At 34.3% G+C, this 18449-nt stretch overlaps 1 protein-coding gene across 1 annotated transcript in view; it reads right to left on the minus strand.

Moving 5' to 3' along the window:
- Window positions 1-18449, minus strand: part of PLEKHA5 (pleckstrin homology domain containing A5) — a 193079-nt gene that overhangs the window by 108547 nt on the left and 66083 nt on the right. The window lies entirely within an intron of this gene.

Raw genomic sequence — 18449 nt, forward strand, 5'->3', positions numbered from 1 at the left:
CTCTGTAAGGACCTATCTCTAATTTCCACTTTCTCAACAAAAGGAATATCATACCTATATTTCAAACTCAAAATGTCCAAATCTCTTTATTCCCAATTAAACTGTTTATCTCCTAAATTTCTCTTCTCAAATATCATCCATATGCTGGAGAGTAGTCCTTCCCCTCCCATTTGCCATCCCCTAATGCTGCTTATCAAATCCTAAGATTGTGCCTCTGACTTCCATTGCATCTACCTTCTCTCACTTTCTGCTGCAATAGTTGAAAATTCGTGTCCCATTTCCAATCATATCATTCCAAACATTAAGGAATCCATTCTCAGTCTCCTCCCCCTTCAATTTAACCTCCACACTGCTGCAGGTTTACCCTCCTAATAAGCAGATTTGTCCTTTTCTGCTCCCTCATTTAAACCCTTAAAAATGGCCACCAATGCTTACAGGATTGGCTACGCTTTTGGCATGGTGCACAATAAATACTACTCTAATCTGCTTTCATTATCTGCCTGGGCTTTCTGTCTCCAAGCACCTCACACCGAATACTCTAGCAGCACTGAAATAACTGTTCCTTGAAGATATCTACAAGCCTTTGGTCTTGCTGTTAACTCAGTTTTACAGTGATATGATATCCACCCCTGCTTTTCTGCTTAGCAAATTATTTATCATCCTTCAAAACTCCACACAGACATTGCCTGCTCTGGGAAGCCACTCATACTGTGCACACTTCTCTCCATCCTCAGCCCTTGTCCCAGAGGGATAAGACACACACTCATCTTTGGAGATCTGGGTCACCTAAGTTTGGACTGTGCAAATGTTTTTGTGTTTATGTAATTATTTGATGAGAATTATCTCTTTTTAAACCTTCTGGATGGATTAGAGCTGTTGAGGCCCACCAGAATCTAGCACAGGGAATAGAACGATAAGAGTTCTTCAATTTAGAGAAGAATTTTGGAGTTACACCAATCTGGGTTTAAATCTTGGCTCTGCTACCTACTTACAAGGTCTATAACTTGAAACAAAGAATCATTCTCAACATATTTTCCTATTTCTGAAATGGAGATAATACCACCTTTCCCATTGTTGTGAGGATTATATGAAATAACTGGTATTCAGTAACCACTAACATAAGTATATGTAATGTTTGGTAAATTTATGAACAATGGGTCATGCGACATTTCAAGTTATAAAAATTTCAGATTAAAACGAAACAAACATACAGATTAATTTTTCAAAACTTACTTTTCAACACATTTAATTCAAAGTAATATTTTAACAGATGCTTTATATTTTTATAAAATCAATCTTAAATTCTTTCCCTTTTGATTTTGGTTGATGGCTGTCCATATTTAAACCTTTGCAATCTCTGCAACAGAAAGCAGCATGAAATCACTAATTTCATCTATTTTCTCAAACTCAAAATGACAGTTTCAATTACTTTCTCTACTTCACTACTCAGTAACTCTGGTGCTTTAAAATAAAATGAAAAAGAAAGTAACTGACAGACTAAGCTAACAGACATTAGAAAATTAGAATAAAATTAAACAAATGCATAAATTAGATATGAAAAAGTCATTGAACTCAAAACAGTTAATATTCAACAGCATCAGGTTAAAACTAAACACAAAAATCAAGAATTACTAAAATACCAACATTAAAACAGGCAGATCATGAAGGATTATTTTCTCCTTTTTATTTGTTCTCGTGTTTTAACATTTTTACAATAAGCATGTATAACTTTTTACAATAAAAATCATTTTAAAAATCTTTTTGAAAATGCTCAAGATAAACTATCAGGTGAAAATGTAGAATTATTGTAAATTCATATGATTCCAATTATAAAAGAAAATATGTATGCATGGGATATAAATAACGGGGGAAAATGAGAAGGCAATATGCAAAAAAACCCACATTTTTGGTTTTTCTGGTTGATGACATTACCAGTAGTTTTTTATGGTCTTGTTTATAGTTTTCTGTATTTTCCAGTTTCTTCATAATGATCTAGTATTACTTTTTAAAATAATAGCTTTTTTGATTCACAAATCCTAGAATTCAACCATTTAGTGTACAATTCAATGGTTTTTAGCATATTCACAAATTATGCAACCATCGCCACAATCGATTTTACATTTTCATAACCCAAAATCTGTATCCACTAAGCAGTCACTGCTCATTATCTCCTCTCCTCAGCCTCTTATCAACCTTCAATATATTTCTGCCTCCATGGATTTGCTTATTCTGGACATTTAACACAAATGAAATCATATAATATGTGGTCCTTTGTGAATGGCTTCTTTTACTTAACATGTTTTCAAGGTTCATCATGTTGAAGCCAGTTATCGGCACTTTTCTTTTTGTCACCAAGGAATATTCCATTATATGAATATATTACATTTTATTTATCCATTTATGAGTTGTCATTTGAGTTGTTTCCACTTTTTGGCTATTATGAATAATGTTGTGAACATTTATATACATGTTTTGTATACATATATTTTTTAAACCTCTTGGGTATATACCTAGAAGTAGAACTGCCCAGTTATTTTGTAATTCTGTTTAACTTTTTGATATAAAACTGTTTTCCAAAGCAGCTGTATTATTTTACACTCCCACCAGGAACAGAGGAGAGATGGAATGTTCCCACATCATTGCTAACATGTGTTACTGCCCATCTTTTTGATTATAGCCATCCTAGTGGGTTTGAAATGATAGCTCAGTATGCATTTGCTAATGTTTTGTGTCCTTTCATGTACTTAATCTTCGTTAGCGAAGTGTTTCTTCAGATTTTTTGTTCATTTTTAAATTAGTTATATGTCTTTTTACTGTTGAGTTGTAGGAGTTTTAAAAAAACATATTCTAGATACAAGTCTCTTATCAGATATGAGATTTGCAAAAATTTTTGTATTATATTTATTAAGGGAAAAAAAGAACTCCGAGTCCTCCAAAAATTTATTAGCAAGCACTAATGGAATATAACATGGTAGTGATGGTTATAAACTTAGTATATAAGCACCATTTTATAATTTTCAACCTAACCCTCACATGGACTGTAAAAATAATAGATAAGCCTGTTTCTGAGGTCAGGAATTGAAGTCCTCTGCAGGGGAAGTGATTTATTCACAGTCTCTCCTGATTTCATTATTCTTCTATGCCTCATCTTTCTTACTTGTTTTAAATTAATGTTCTCTCCCTAAGTTGTTTCAAATGTGTAAATAAGTTGTCTTAAATCTTTTTTAGAACAAAGCAGGTATGTTTACATAGAGATTTCTCAAAGCCTCACAGTTAAATAGGATTAATAATGCCCACATCTCTGAGTACCTGGTATAGGTCTTTCTCTGCAATGAGGTTATCAGTACACACTCTGATAGTGGGATAGGTCTAACAGAAGGAACTGTGTAGCCTGACAGGGAGTTGTAAAGACTGACATGACAAAGGTGGAAGGTGAGTGACCCCAACACTCAGCACTGTGGGGCTGTATTGGTTTCCTATGATTACTGTAACAAAGTACCACAACACTGGTAGCTTAAAACAATAGAATTCTATTCTCTTAAAGTCCTGGAGGCCACAAATCAGGTTAAAATTAGTTTTGCTGGATCCAGATCAAGGTGTTGGCAGAGCCATAATCTCTCTGCAGAATCTAGAGGAACATCAATCAGTTCCTTGCCTCTTTCAGCTTCTGATGGCTGCTGGCATTCCTTGGCTAAAGCCTCTGCCTCTGGGGTCATAATGCTTTCTCTTGTGCCTGAAATCTCCCTCTGCTCATTTGTCCTTACAGAGACACTTATGAATGTATTTAGTCCCTGCCCCCGGGATCAAGAATATTCTCCCCACCTCAAGGTCCTTAATTTAATCATGGCTACAAAGTCTTTGCCACATAATGTAATCCTCTAGGTTCCAGAGATTAGGACATTAAACTACATACTGTGGGAGATGGGGGTTAATCTCATAAAGCCCAAGAACAAAATGTCAAAGGGCAACTCTCCACTGTCTTCTTTATATTCACAGTTTAGTTGATTTAGGTACCAAACTGCTCCTTCGGCTGTATTTTTTTTCTATCCCAGGCCTCACAATATCCCCCAAATAATACTAAAAGACACGATCTTAACTATCTAATAAAGATCATATAGCTTCTATTACTCTATTACACAGACACAAAAAACATCCCCTAGATTCAACCTGGTTATGACAAAAAATGTAGTTTGTAAGAGAAAAGAAAAAGAAACTGAAAGACATATTATTTTCTCTTAAAATTACTTAACATATATGATATAAACCTAACATTAAAGGAGGAACTAAACTACTGAAATGTTTAATATAGTAATAAATGGTTCACATGAAGTACAAGTTTTTAAATATATTGGCAATTTCTTTTATCTTATGCTAAACAGTAAATATATGGGTATTCTCATTTATATTCTTTGTAATATTTTTACAATATTAGTTTATAATTTTAGGTATTAAAAAAGAAAAAGTATATAACAGCCTTCCTCCATAAGCCCTAGAAAACGTTCAATTTGCTATAAAGCTTCCTGTTAACGTCCAGAATTACATCTGTAACTATCGAACGTCACTGTTAAAAATTATAAACAGATCGACTCTTTGATTATGAAAAAATTCTTGCTTCCTTATTAACTGTATAAGGAAGTGGAGTAAAGGTAGTGAAAATGAGGGTTGCTGACCAACCAGGAAACAGATATGCTAATTAAGTTTCTCAATATTCACATCCTCTGCCCTACAATTTTTACTTGTTTATATAAGAATGATTTTTGCATTATTTTCTAACATTAAGTTATCTATATCCCAGATAGATTGTGCTGGTTAGATGTTAACTACTGTAATTCTCCCTTTCTTGCCATAAACAACTTATCCTCAAAGGAAAGATATGTTTCTCAAATACTTATAAAATCACTTTTAGTAGACAAATTATACTTTCTCAGCGACTTAAACTATAATTTCAAAGATTTATTCTTAAGGAAAAAGTACAGCTCTAAGGAAAATGTTGCTTATATCCAAAACATACTGACAGAAAAAATTACATCATAGTTCATCTGAACTGGAAAAAAAAACCTCAAACTCACTAATGTGTGCTAAACAGCAGACAAGCTATCAGATCGCTTGTCAAGGTATCGCTGTGCTTGCTGTGTTCAAGTAACCTTAATGATGACCCAAAGCGCAAGAGCAGGAAGGCTGGCGATTTAGATACACCAAATAGAAACCATAAAGTACCTCTTTTCAGTGAAAAGATGGGTATAGTAAAAAAGATATTTTGAGAGAAAGACAATATTCACATAACTTTTATTACAATATATTGTTATAATTGTTCTATTATTAGTTATTGATGTTAATCTCTTCACTGTGCCAAATTTATAAATTAAATTTTATCATAGGTGCGTATGGATAGGAAAAAAAACAGTGTTCGGTACTATCTATGGTTTCTGGCATCCACTAGTGTTCCTTGCGGATAAGGGGAGAACTACTGCATAAACTTTTGAGGTATCTATCTTAAATTACTTACGCCTGAGATCTCATATTAAAACACTCTTATACTGAGTTAGTTAACTGACCTTGAATTTGCCAAAAAGCTAGTGTTAGAAGAAATGTCCTAGAGAGAAGCTAATATAAAAATAGCCATGGACACAATATTTGAGGTGTTTTTCTAGTGCCAATCCATGTACCCATTCAATGTCTGATAGCTGAACAATCTTGCTATATAAAGGCGAACCTGGGCGAGATTCCACCAAATGTTCATGTCCCTGTCAATTCACATTATTAGCTCATTTCTAGAGATTATATAATTGAGTCTAATAATTTAAGTGTTTCTTAAACAGTAATGGTGTGAAAAAGGGTTTTGTTTTTAAAGAATAGCAATCTTCACAAAAGTTGAGAACAAAGAAACAAATATCAGCCCTTAAATATTTTTATTTATTGATATAAATTAAAAAACGTAAAAAGAAAAAATTTAACTCAATATTTGGTGAGTGCCAATTATGTGCGAGGTACTGCTGTATTTCCACTAATGTAAGAGCTCGTACTTCACTGATTTTATTTATTTAAAATTGTTTGTATAGTAATAAAAACAAATTTGAGATATTTCTTTAGCCAAAATATCCATCACTTTGTCTATTCAGCCAAACACAGATGGAACATACATGTATTTAGCAATTACTTTATTTATAAAAGTTGGCTAAGCAATTGAGTCTTTCAATATATTATTATTTGTACATTCTGGCTTAAAATATATTATTATAAAGAGATTTCACGTATATTATTTATAAATCAGCATACTTCCCTGAGTCTGGTATTTCAAATAGGATAGGTAAAATTTTGTTTGGAAAGGAAATTAAAGAGACAAACATTTACTGAACACCTCTTTTGTAACTAATATGCTAAATTCTTCATATAAAATTCAATTCTCATAAATCTAAATGGTATATACAGATATTTCTGTTTACTACTGACATAGACAGCAAATCCTGACAGACTAAATATATTAAAATTTGACTTTTAGTTAAAATTATTGAATAGGCTTTCTTAAGAGTCACAGCTCCAGTGGAACACATGTATGTCCTGGGGTCTACAGGCCTGCCTATAAAGCAAGTTTCAGAAGGCATACTCTGTTAAGATAATAGAAGAATGTATGTAGCCTGTTAAGCATACATACATTCTGTTCTCTTCTCTCTGCTCTTAAGATAACATCACTGAATCACAATCCCAAGATGCCTTACAATCCCAAAATGTCTTACAGAACTCTTTCTGTTCAAGACCAACTGGCCCAAGTCACGCAGACCCAGAGAAGATGCTGCCAGGAGCTGAATAAATCAGATTGCTGAAGCTTGTATAAGAACTGACCAATCGACACAGCCCGTGACCATGAATTAACCCCTTACTCATAATTTTTGCTCTTAAAAGCCCAGAATTATAAGACATTAGGGAGTTTGGGTTTCAAGTAATACGGCTTCCCGTTCTCTTTGCTTAGTGCTCTGAAAATAAAATGACTCTAATTTCCCTACTGAAAACACAGAATGCAGAAATGAAGATCCTTGCCTACAGTCACAAGTGGCAAAAGCCAGATGAGAATCCAGGTCTACCAGATTACAAATAAGTGATCACTTATTTCCCATTACAAACCATAGTTAAAAAAATTAATTTGTTTCTTCACAGGAGTAACCTAAGAGTAATGAATGAGAACTTTGGAAAAATATCAAAAACTTTACATAGTCTTATTGTTCCTCAAATTCTTCATAAAATATTTACTGCCTATACATGTAGACTTTGGGGCTTTCGAAACTAATTTTAGCTTATATCATTATTACTATTACTAAATCTAATCATACTCTTTATATCCCATTTACACTGAATTCTAAGGTTGTTCTTCTAGATGCAAAATGACAAAAGAACTGAGGCAATTTTCTGGATGATATACGCAAACTCATAATTCTTCCTTCACTTATCTAGATATTTCGATGTAAGGGTTCATATTCAAATTATTAAAATGTTTGCTAAATGGTTAATTTCATGTATTATTCTCTTTTCAAAAGTAAACCAATCATATTTCAGAGAAAATGAAGATCTAAAATAAAGTTCTGAACAAGATGTTAAAGGCTATGAAGTTCTATAAACAAGCCCTTATGACACATTAGACCCCAAACTTACATGACCACAGACCCCATTTTCAAATAAAACTTTAGGATCTTTAAGCATTAAACATCATAAATGTTGGGAAATAAATGCTCCTTAATTGGCAGATGTTAAGTTAAATAAATGAGCTGACAAACTTAACGATTTAAAAAGGAACAAAATATACAGGTGTATGCTTAATCTTTATAAACCTGGCAAAGAAATCTTTGCCATCAGTAATTCTTTTTTTTTCATATTCCCCTCCTTTCATTTTTCCAGTATTTCTCAGTATTTTTCTTCAACAGATCTTCCACTGATTATCTTTTTAATTGAATATATTTGACACCTAACATTAGTAAATTTAAGCTGTATGTGTTCTTTGATATACTTACATATAATATGACTGCCACTGTAGCTACATTTATCACATTACACAATTATAGTACAATATTGTTGTCTATTTATCTTCTATTAAAGATCTATGAAGAGCTATGATTAAAGGTAAATGGGACTAAATCATAAGAAACCAGTGTAAAGTATAATTTTGCCAAAATTTCATGATTATCCATAGTCTAGAATATGAGGGAAAAAAGTTAAAATCTGTCATCTTCTAATTACATAATATACATGGAATGTGTTTCTAGTAAATTAGTTTCAAAGACCACAGAGAAGTTACACATTTTACACATTTGAAATATTTTTAATTCAAAAAAGGAAGCAGTTGACAGAATTCTATAAAAGCAATTTTTTCCCTCACAGTAGCTATCTATAAATGACTAATGGCCCTCGTGAATCTTTTTAACAGTCCAAGAAATAATCTTATTACTTTAGAAACCTTAAATGATCTTCCTATTACCACAGTAAAGTATATTAAAAGTAAGTGGAAATAAACAGGGCATGCATGCTACCCAAGGTCATACAAGTGAGTCAGTATTTAGAAGGGAATAGATTTGAGTATTGTCACCTAGTCCTCATCTCTAACTGCTAACCATCCCTTTTCATGAATATACAAGTTTCAGTATACACCCACCTCCTTCACATATGCCAATCCTGGAAAATGGCACAGTGGGGGCAGTTCACAAAATAAAGATATTTCAGGAAAGCATCACATAATTGCCTGGCATTTGAAGGCACTAAGCTTTTAGTATTCTCTTCCTATTCTTCCCACACCCCACCCTCTAACCCCCGCCCCATCATTTTTCTAGAACTCTTTAAAGCACTTTCTATATCTCTAATTCCCTACCCAACGTTCATGTTTACTAACAAACACTATTTTCCCCCAAGGAAATAAATATGGCAATTTTATACGTTTCCTTCAAATCTCTAAAAACATGATTTATCTCAAGCAAAGTATGCAATTTTAATTTCCAAGAGAATACCCTGAATATTTGGTTGCCAAGTTTATTATAAATAAGCAAAACCATGTTCATTATAAAATAAGAATGTACAGATTTTAACTATTACTTGATATTACGAGAACGTAATATGGAAAAAAATGCACAAAATCTTCCCCTTTAATTTCATGGTAAAACATGAACACTTTAGGTAATAAAAATAATCACAAAACATTTAAATAAGATTATCTTCCTAGCAATCACCATAATATGAGCTCAAGGGAAATAAGTAGAGTCCAAAACAGCAATTATTATTGTGCTCTGAACACTTCTGTAGCTAATTCAATAACCAAAAATAGAACGAATTATAAATATGAATACTGAATAACTGTAACATATTTTACAACTGTCAATCTCATTTTAGAGTATTTAAAATGATCAATTATATTACAAAGCCAACTTATTTTTAACCACCTTTTTAACAATATGTACATATGACCAACATACCTTTCTCATTTTCTTACAGAATTCTTGCTCTTATACTAAATTACCTACTACTATTTAGATTTAGTATAGAAATGTAAAAGTAAAAACTGTAATTTCATTAAAACACAAGACGAAAAATGCTTAAACTGTCCAAACAAGACAAATTCTGAACTCCCTCAGCACACAATACTGCCAAGCATTATTCAGCACCAGTGAGCATATGAAATTTGTGAAGAACGCCAAGGAGTATCTTAGCAGTTTACAAACTTGTCACCTCAAAAATGTACTGAAAATACTTCAAAAGAAAGATTTGGACGGCAGAAACAATTTTCTCCCAAACTCAGCCAAGTTACTTGCTACATAAAGCTGCAGCTTAGTGTAAAACAAGCAGCAGCTATAAGTAAAGACATACATAGCCTGCTAAAGATTACAAAGTAGAATAAAACAGCTAATTAACTCACCAAACAGCCTTTTGCTAAAAACCTGCATTCTTCTCTGTCTTAGGCTTCTGCTTTCCAAAGGCAAATTAAATTACACGCTCTCTGACAGAATGATGACAAAAGGGTACACCGTGATCTCTTTTCTGCTCTTTCTACTAGAATAAAACTGAACTACACTGCAGTCTCCAAGAGAGTAAGTACTTCATATGAGCATGCTCAGTATCTAATTTAAATGACTTGATATTTCATCTCGGCATGCGATGGCCTACTTCCAAACTCAAAGAGCTGCAGACTCAATCGAAGATCTTTACCTGCAATAAACTAAACAAAACCACCAAATGATAACTGATTTATTTTTAACTTCATGATTTCTATGGTTCATTTAACTTGATGTGGCTGAAAATTATTATTTCTACACTTTTATTAAAACGAGTCCTTAGGTTTCACTATTTCGTTAACTATGTCAATATAAGTATTCCAAAAATGCTCATGAACTGGAAATTTTAAAATATCCAAGATGTCCCAAAAAGTAAATTGGACCACTGATAAATTAAGCAAAATATAGTCATTCAAATTTCATTTTTAACCCCTTAGTCTGTCCTCTTGCCTGCTCACCAAATAAAATAATCTGCAAACTATCTAGTAGTATTTTAATTTCTCCTTTAGAACTATTAGTAAATATTAGAAACTGAAATGTTTAGTATTGTTAGTAAGAATGTTTGCTATCTTCAAACTATAGCAGTAGGATTTTTCTCATCTACAGATGTTATATAATAAGATTATGTGCTTATATAACAAACCTCACCCAAATATTGTTAAAGCTATAAAGAGGATTAAAAATTTTTTCCTGCATTTTCAAGAACAATTTTTACAAAAATGCCACATAGACATACACACCTCCAACCAAACAGTTTACATATGTATGTTTACTGTCATCAAATAACTAATTTGCCTGGTTTGTTGAGTATGTTGCTGCAAAAGCCATATAGTTTTGCATGACAGAAATATAGTCATGCAGCATATCTTCTGTTCACTGTGACGACTTCAATCTTCCAGAAATAGAAATCCAGCAGAGCAGACACAGCCCCACCAAAACCAACCAGACAATTCTTGCATACTCACTTCCCACTTTTACCTTGGGCAAACAAGCAAAAATAGGAAGTGTTCATATACTTGACAAACACCAAGATTCAGAGAACAAAAAACCACTGACAGCATCTTAAAATGGGCCCATATGCTAATTCATGATTTTCTGTGAACAACAGCCTTGCCTTTCCCCCTACAAATTAATTTGGAAGGCCTGGGAAAGCAAGAAGGCATAAGGAATAAACAAAGACACTGGGACAAGATCATTTAAAAGTTCAGAGGTAATAAAAAAAAAATGTTAAAGAAATTTTTTCAAACACCACAGAAAACCATTTACGGAATCACACCTAATTCCAGTATCTTTCTAGGGGGAAAAAGTTAAGTTCAAAGGAAACTACTAATACCGTTTTCTTTACCACTCTACCAAAGTAATTCATTGTTATTGCCAATGAACATTAGGTAGGTAAAACTGCAAGGTCTGCTACGTAAGTGTTCTATCTCTAAACAAACAACAAAAAGCCCAGGAAAAGGAGGGAACAATCAAAGCAAACACCAAGTCATAAATGTATCAAAAAGTATAAATATGCACATTTTGTGTATTGTTAAGTCTAATAACGTTGTGTACTGTATGCGTCAGAGTGAGGACTCTGTAGAAAGAGATTATCTACAGTACTCAAGGAAAACTGTACAATCCCTGAATGAGAAAAGAAAATTCCTTCACTGATAACAAGTCTCATTTTGATCTATAAATATGTATTAAGCATATATATATCAAGCATGATGCAAGGCGATGCACAGTGGAAAGAAAAACAAGGAGGACTATCTCTGTCTTTCAAAGAGCTTAGAGATGATGAGGCAAGTACATATAACTAATATGATAATCACAGCAAAAGAGAGATGTAGTGTTCTGGAGAGTCTAGAGGGAAATGAGAAAGCAGTCTGATGAGAGGCATTTAGAAAAGTTTTTGTGAGGGGGTAGACTTTTTTAAATGCCTAGATGAATACTGACGATCTGGACCAGGAAGGAGAGGGAAGAAAGAGGAAACAACCATGTTAGAGGCTGAGGAGGAGGACAGCAGAGAACCTGGGAACTGATATGGGAACCAGAGAACTTGTGGCATGGCACTGGTAGTGTGAATACTGGAAAGTAAAGGGTGTCAACAATGGGAAGAGAGAAAAGAGAAGCTAATTACTCTGGAAGGGAATTTGGAAGCAGATGGCAAGAAGCATTTTACACCCTGGATAATCAGAGTTAGGATCATGTGTTAAACAGAATAAAAGAGTCAACTTTGGAAAGACAGATACAAATGAGGAAAAAGAGCACAGTACAGACACAATGGCGTAGTATGTCTCTTTTCTAACTCATGTTTTGAATCTTTCCATATTACTTAATTGCTCTTTAACCCGAATCTCCTCTCCTATACACTCAACTATAGCATTCTGATTTAAAATTGAGGTCATCTTGTAATTACATTTATCCTTTGAGCTTAATTAGAGGCCCTATTTTAAAAAAATTCTTTCATCGTTCATTCTTTTCTTTAGTTGCTACCTACAAAATACGATAAAATATTTCCCAAATGCTACTCTAATAAGAATGAACTTGTAAAACTTCAATGAAAGATATAACCTATTTCTATGACAAGTAATTTCTGAGTTTACACACTTCCAGTGCAATCTGCTGCATGTACACCCATAAGGATGGATGGCATTCATTCAATACCTAACCACAGGGATGGAATAGGAGGAGGGAGAATGGAAATAAATACGAGTCTTACATTATAATTTGATGTGTTGTATTTTACCATAGAATCATTTGGGCAACTAAAAAAAAAACACTCAAGCACATGTGTTCAGGGTCCAGAAATCTTTTGATCTGGCGATTCGGTGTGGGGCAAAACATCATGAAGATGCTCCCTACAGGATTTTGAGGTTCCTTTGGTTAAGAGCCACTGCGTCAGTTACTCACTAGTTTACAGGGTGAGATGGACAAATAAATAACTGAAACATAATGTTATGAGAATAAGAAAGTATGATAAAAATATGGTTAATTTTCATGATCCACAGATCAGGAAATATTTGAGGATTGGCAGGAAGGAAGAAAAGATATCTAGGTACAAAAAGGAGAATGGATACCTCAAAAATAGGAAACAAAGAAACAATGTAGGCAAAGCATAAAGCCAGGGCAAGTGTGTAATGTGTGGGGAAAGGCAGTGCCAGGCTGTGCAGGGCATGGGGACAGCAAAGCAAAAAGAGGCCAGCAGGGAGCATGAGCAATTTATGAAAGACTTTTTAAGTAATCTTAGAATTTACTGAATACATAAACTATCGAATTTATCACTGCAAGTATTTCAGAGACACTACATATTTTTAAATGGTGCAATGACATCGTCCTATTTGCTTTAAATATAATGCTGATGGTAACTTGTAGAAAATGGATGGAGAGGAGGGAGATTAATGGCTGGGGGACTGATCAGCAATGTAAGAATTAGAAGAAGTTTCAAAAGTAGTGCAACACGGGAGCCACTGGAGAGGAAATAACAAATTAGACAGATTTTAAAGACAGATTCAAGAGGATATGGTGCTGGATTGGATGGAAGGGTCAAACAAATAGAAAAACAGAGCACAACTGCAAGGATCTTGGTTGGGGCAACTAGAAAATACAAGCCAGAAAATATAGATGTAAAAGGCAGGTGACAGGGTTACATTTCGGGGAGTGTGAGTTCAGCACGAGAGGCAACAGAAAAGGAGAGAATGGCTCAGCTTCAAACAGGTGGACTGCAGGCTCCTGACATTCACTTGGTAATATCTACTGCAGGTTGAAGGAAATATACATCTGGCGTTAAAAAAAAAAAAAAAAAGATCAGGGCCAAAGAAGAAATTTAAAGGAGAGAAACAAATGAGATGATGGAAGATACCAGAGGATACCAGCTTCTATGGCAGAGAGAAGAGAAGCCAGATAACGAACCTAAGGGAGATCAGAATGTCAGAACCACCTATCAAGAGTAATATCAAGGAAACCAAGAAAAGAAACTTCAAGGAAGTGGCCAAACTCTCAAGGACAGAATGGTTAAATAGAGTGATGACTGAAAAAGGCCAATGGATTTGTCCACTGGATGCCACTACAACCCTTGTGAAAACTGTTTTAATAGTATTCTGAGGTCAAAAATCAGCTTCCAAAAGGCTGAGGTTGGGACGGTCCTAAATAAAGACTTGATAACAAACATTTATTGTGTTCTTACTTTTGTCAGGCATTGTGTTAAAAACTTTTTATGGATTGTATCATTTATCCTTGTAACAACCTTATACGAAATGGTAACTTTTATTTAAAATTGCTAATAAAGATGAAAAAATGAAGGCAAAGAGCTTTGTTAAATGTCTTACCCAAGTTCACAGAGATGGAAAGTGGTAGAGCTGTGCTATACATAGTTTGATTCCATACAGTTTGATTCCAGTGTCTGCGTCTTCACCACCACCTTGCTATACCGCCTCAACTGTTAAAGAGTGTTTAAAAAAATAGCAATAAAGAATAGCTAACACTTATAGAAGGTTTCAAGTACGTAGTTTCATTTAATAGTCACAATATCCCTATGCGACAAATCTTATTACTATTCTATTTCACATATTTGAAGACTGAGGCTCAGAAGCTTACCCAGTGTCACACAGATAATCATTTCTGGAATTGGATCCAGATTTTGGACTCAAAACCCACAGTCTAAATGAGATCTAAAGGATAATACGCTTTATGAAGGAGGCAGAATTGCTGCAAAAGGTTTCTAATAGCTAAGGAAATATGGAAAGAGGTGGAGAAGGAGGGGAGAATAATTGTGAAGAGAAGAATTTAAAGTAAGTAAGATGTAAGGACTCAAGCAAAGGGAATTAATCCAGTTTTTGTTTAGTTTTATTCAAGGTCAATTTGTATTCATAAAACCCATATATGGTTTCAGTGCACAATTCAATGATTTTTAATACATTTACAGGCTGTGCAAACATGACCACATCCAGTTTTAGAACATTTCCATCATCTTTAAAAAATCCATCATATCCCGTCTATAGTCAACCCCAACTTCCACCCACAGGTCCCAAGCAAAAGGATCTTGAAGATGAGAAATAAACCACAAGTAAGAAATAGGCACTGCCACCACTGCCACCACTTCCTTCTTTGGGACAAACCAATGACACGGTAACAACACAGTAACAGTAACAGTCATGAATTACTAACATGACATGTCTTGTTGGTAAAAGTTCTCTATTTATATATTTTTGCTTTCTCACACAGAGATCTTCAGAGGGCATTTAAAAACCAAAGGGAAAAAAGTAGAAGCATCTGATTTTTAAAAACATTCAATCTTAAAAATAAAATTAGGATTTTTTTCCAGTATATTGCAAGAAAGTAAGCGCCAGGAAGTGTACAACGAAAAAAGAAATGGTAACAGGAAAAGTAACTACAAAATCTTGGTCTAAAGAATAAATAAATTCTGAATAGTAATTTGTTACCGTCAGATAGAAAAAAAATTTAATTTTACAACATATATTCATAAAATAAACTTAAATATCTCAGTGACTTTTACTTTAGCAATAAACCTTTAGCATCTACTTAGCATGTGACAAGATAACGAATAGCTCTAATTACACATTGTTTTGGCATCCAAGCTGTCTCTTGCTATAGACAATGCTTAAGTCTAAGAAAATCTCTCATGCTTTACTAGAAGAACAAAAGCACACACAAAACAATTTTACTTCTGAATAAAGATATTGTAAGAGAAAAATATTTTTAAAATATTGTACTGTGTAAATGAAAAGGAAAAAATGAGAATGGGGCAGGACTATTTTCTGCTTTTTATTAAGAGACAGAACAATAAGAATTTCTTAGTACTCCTTCCTCCAAAATCAAGTCAATTTCTTTGCGTTCTGCCTAAGGATATTCTTAATCAATTGGTAAAAATATAATCTTAGGTATTACAGAAATCTACAACTTAAAAAAAAACAATCTGTACCCTTTGTTCATTCATTTATTCATTTCACAAATATTTATTGAACAATGCCTCTGTACCAGACACTTTTCTACCAAGAATACAGTGGTAAAAAGGTCTATGTGCTCGTGGAACTTACATTCTCATGGGGCAGAGGGTGGGTGGGAATGCACGTTACAAAGAACATATACGACAGTGAGAAAGGGTTATGCCAAGAACTAAGATAGAGCTAAATGACGGAGAGAATGGATGGTCAAGAAAAGTACGACATTTGAGCAATGGCCCAAACAATGACAGAGAAGCAGGGAAAGAAATCCATATACAGTGGACAGTTAGTCTAAAGATTCTAAGGTTGGCATTTCTTAAAAGAAAGAAGGCCCCCAAGATGAGATTATGTTGGAGGGAGGGGAAAGCAGTTGAGATGAGGTTTAAGAGTGTTGGATTTATGAGCCAGAGAAGGGACTTTGGATTTTATTCTAAGCCATTGGAAGGCTGTGATGTGATCTTCTGAATAACATTTGTCCATTTAAGAAGATGCCTCTGGCTACAGTGTGGAGAATAGATTATAGAGAGTCAAGAGGAGAAGAGGAAAATTGTAAGGCTATTTCAATTGTTCAGGTAAGAGACAATGGTGGCACAGATGGGACGTATGGAAGACACAGAGAGAAGTGAGCAGATCTAGAATACTTTTTGGAAGGAGGAAGAGTCAACAGGGTCTACTGATAGACTAATAGCTGGGCTTGGGGGTGAGTAAACGAAAGATCAAAATTAAGGATGGCTGCAAAGTTTTTTTCTGACTGTGTCCAATAAACACTAAGTGGAGAGGTCACTGAGAACAGAAATGGAAAGATGTCTAGGCTGGAGATATAGATTTATGAGTGAATGTCACAGGTATGCAAAGAGCGTTGGTAGTGAATAAGGTGACCTAAAAGAGAACACAGGATAGACACTGTACCATCATCAATCAATAGTGCCTACTGTGCCAGGACCTATGCCAGGTGTAAAACAACAACAACAACAATAAAACAGTTCCTTGCCCTGATAAAGTTCACACTCTAATCAGAAAATACAAATACAAGCATAATAAATAAATGAGGAGTTGGGGGTATAGCTAGGGTGATGGAATTAAATGGGGGTTAGGGTAAGCCTCATTAAAAAAAAAGATGAGATGTGCACAAAGAGCCAGGCAGAAGGAAAGGTCAGTGCTAAGGCCCTGAGGCAGAAATAAATAAGTTCTTCCAAAATAAGTATGACTGGCATATTTGAAGAAATGGAAGGGAGACCAGTATGGCTTTAGAAGGGAAAAAAAACCAAAAACAAAAACAAAAACAAAAACGCTAGCAAAGGAGTGGCCAGAAAAGCAGCACAAAACCCCGAAGTATATGAAGACAAGGGGAAAAGCTGAATGCTGCCAAGAGAATGAGTAAGATCAGGACAAGAGGTTCTTAACATTGGAAGTGCAATGTGGAGTCAGAAGAGAAGACAGCCATCTCTATAGAAGGGCAAGGGAGGAGGTCCAGCTGGCAGAAGGTATATTCACTAAAGGTAATAAGATAAGTTGGCTCTCAGGACTCAACTAAATTCTTGCTCTATCGCAGCCAACAGGAGAGGATTTGAAATTTTTAATGCAACATCATCAATCAATTTTGGAATCCCAAAGGCCTATTTTGCTTATTTTCTCAACTCAATAATGAACCCACCCCAAAATCACTACTCTAAGCTATGGGGGGGGGGGGGGGAAGGGAGGGAAAAGAGAAAAAAAGCTGAAAACTCATAAACCAGAGCAACAGCTTCAGCAGCAACACAGTACCAAATATCATTCATTGAGACTCATTCCAGGTATTACAGATAGATGACTGACCTTTTATGTGCACAAGAATGCTGTCAAATAGGTTTTACTATTCACATTATATATGATGAGGAAAGGTGACCAGAGTTTCACTGCTAGGACACTGAAGCACTGGATTAAAAGGAGTCCATGTTTTTTCTACTCTGCCACATAAGAGTCTTCTATTCTAAAATGAGAGGGCAGACAGAGTGGTAGGTTTTCTTCTTGCTTTATAAGACACTCTTGTTAGCTAGACATGGTAACTTTTATTTTTTATATTCTACTATAATCATTAAACATTGCTGCACTAACCAACAACTTCCTTAATGACTTCATCTCCTTCCTGCCTCCTATACATCCATCATCTTTTTATTCATTTATATATATACGTATCAGTGTCTACTATATGCCAGTAGACACTCTACCCACTAAGTCCTGTTGCATTTTAGAAAAGTTAGTTTTCAAAAACAAAAAACAAAAAACAAAAACAAACAAAAAAAACTCCCCCAATTTTTCAAAATAGGCATCACTGCTATATAAAAAGCATAATTAACCAATATATCAAAAATGATAGTAAACTGTACACTTCAATAAACTACTAAAATGAGATGAGGAATTAGGTTATAGTAATACTCTTTTTGATAAACTACTTCACAATGGTTTGTGGTTCAAATTTTTTTACTAGATATACTTAAAA

Source organism: Pteropus vampyrus, unplaced genomic scaffold (assembly GCF_000151845.1).
Source record: "Pteropus vampyrus isolate Shadow unplaced genomic scaffold, Pvam_2.0 Scaffold216, whole genome shotgun sequence".
Taxonomy (NCBI): Eukaryota; Metazoa; Chordata; class Mammalia; order Chiroptera; family Pteropodidae; genus Pteropus; species Pteropus vampyrus.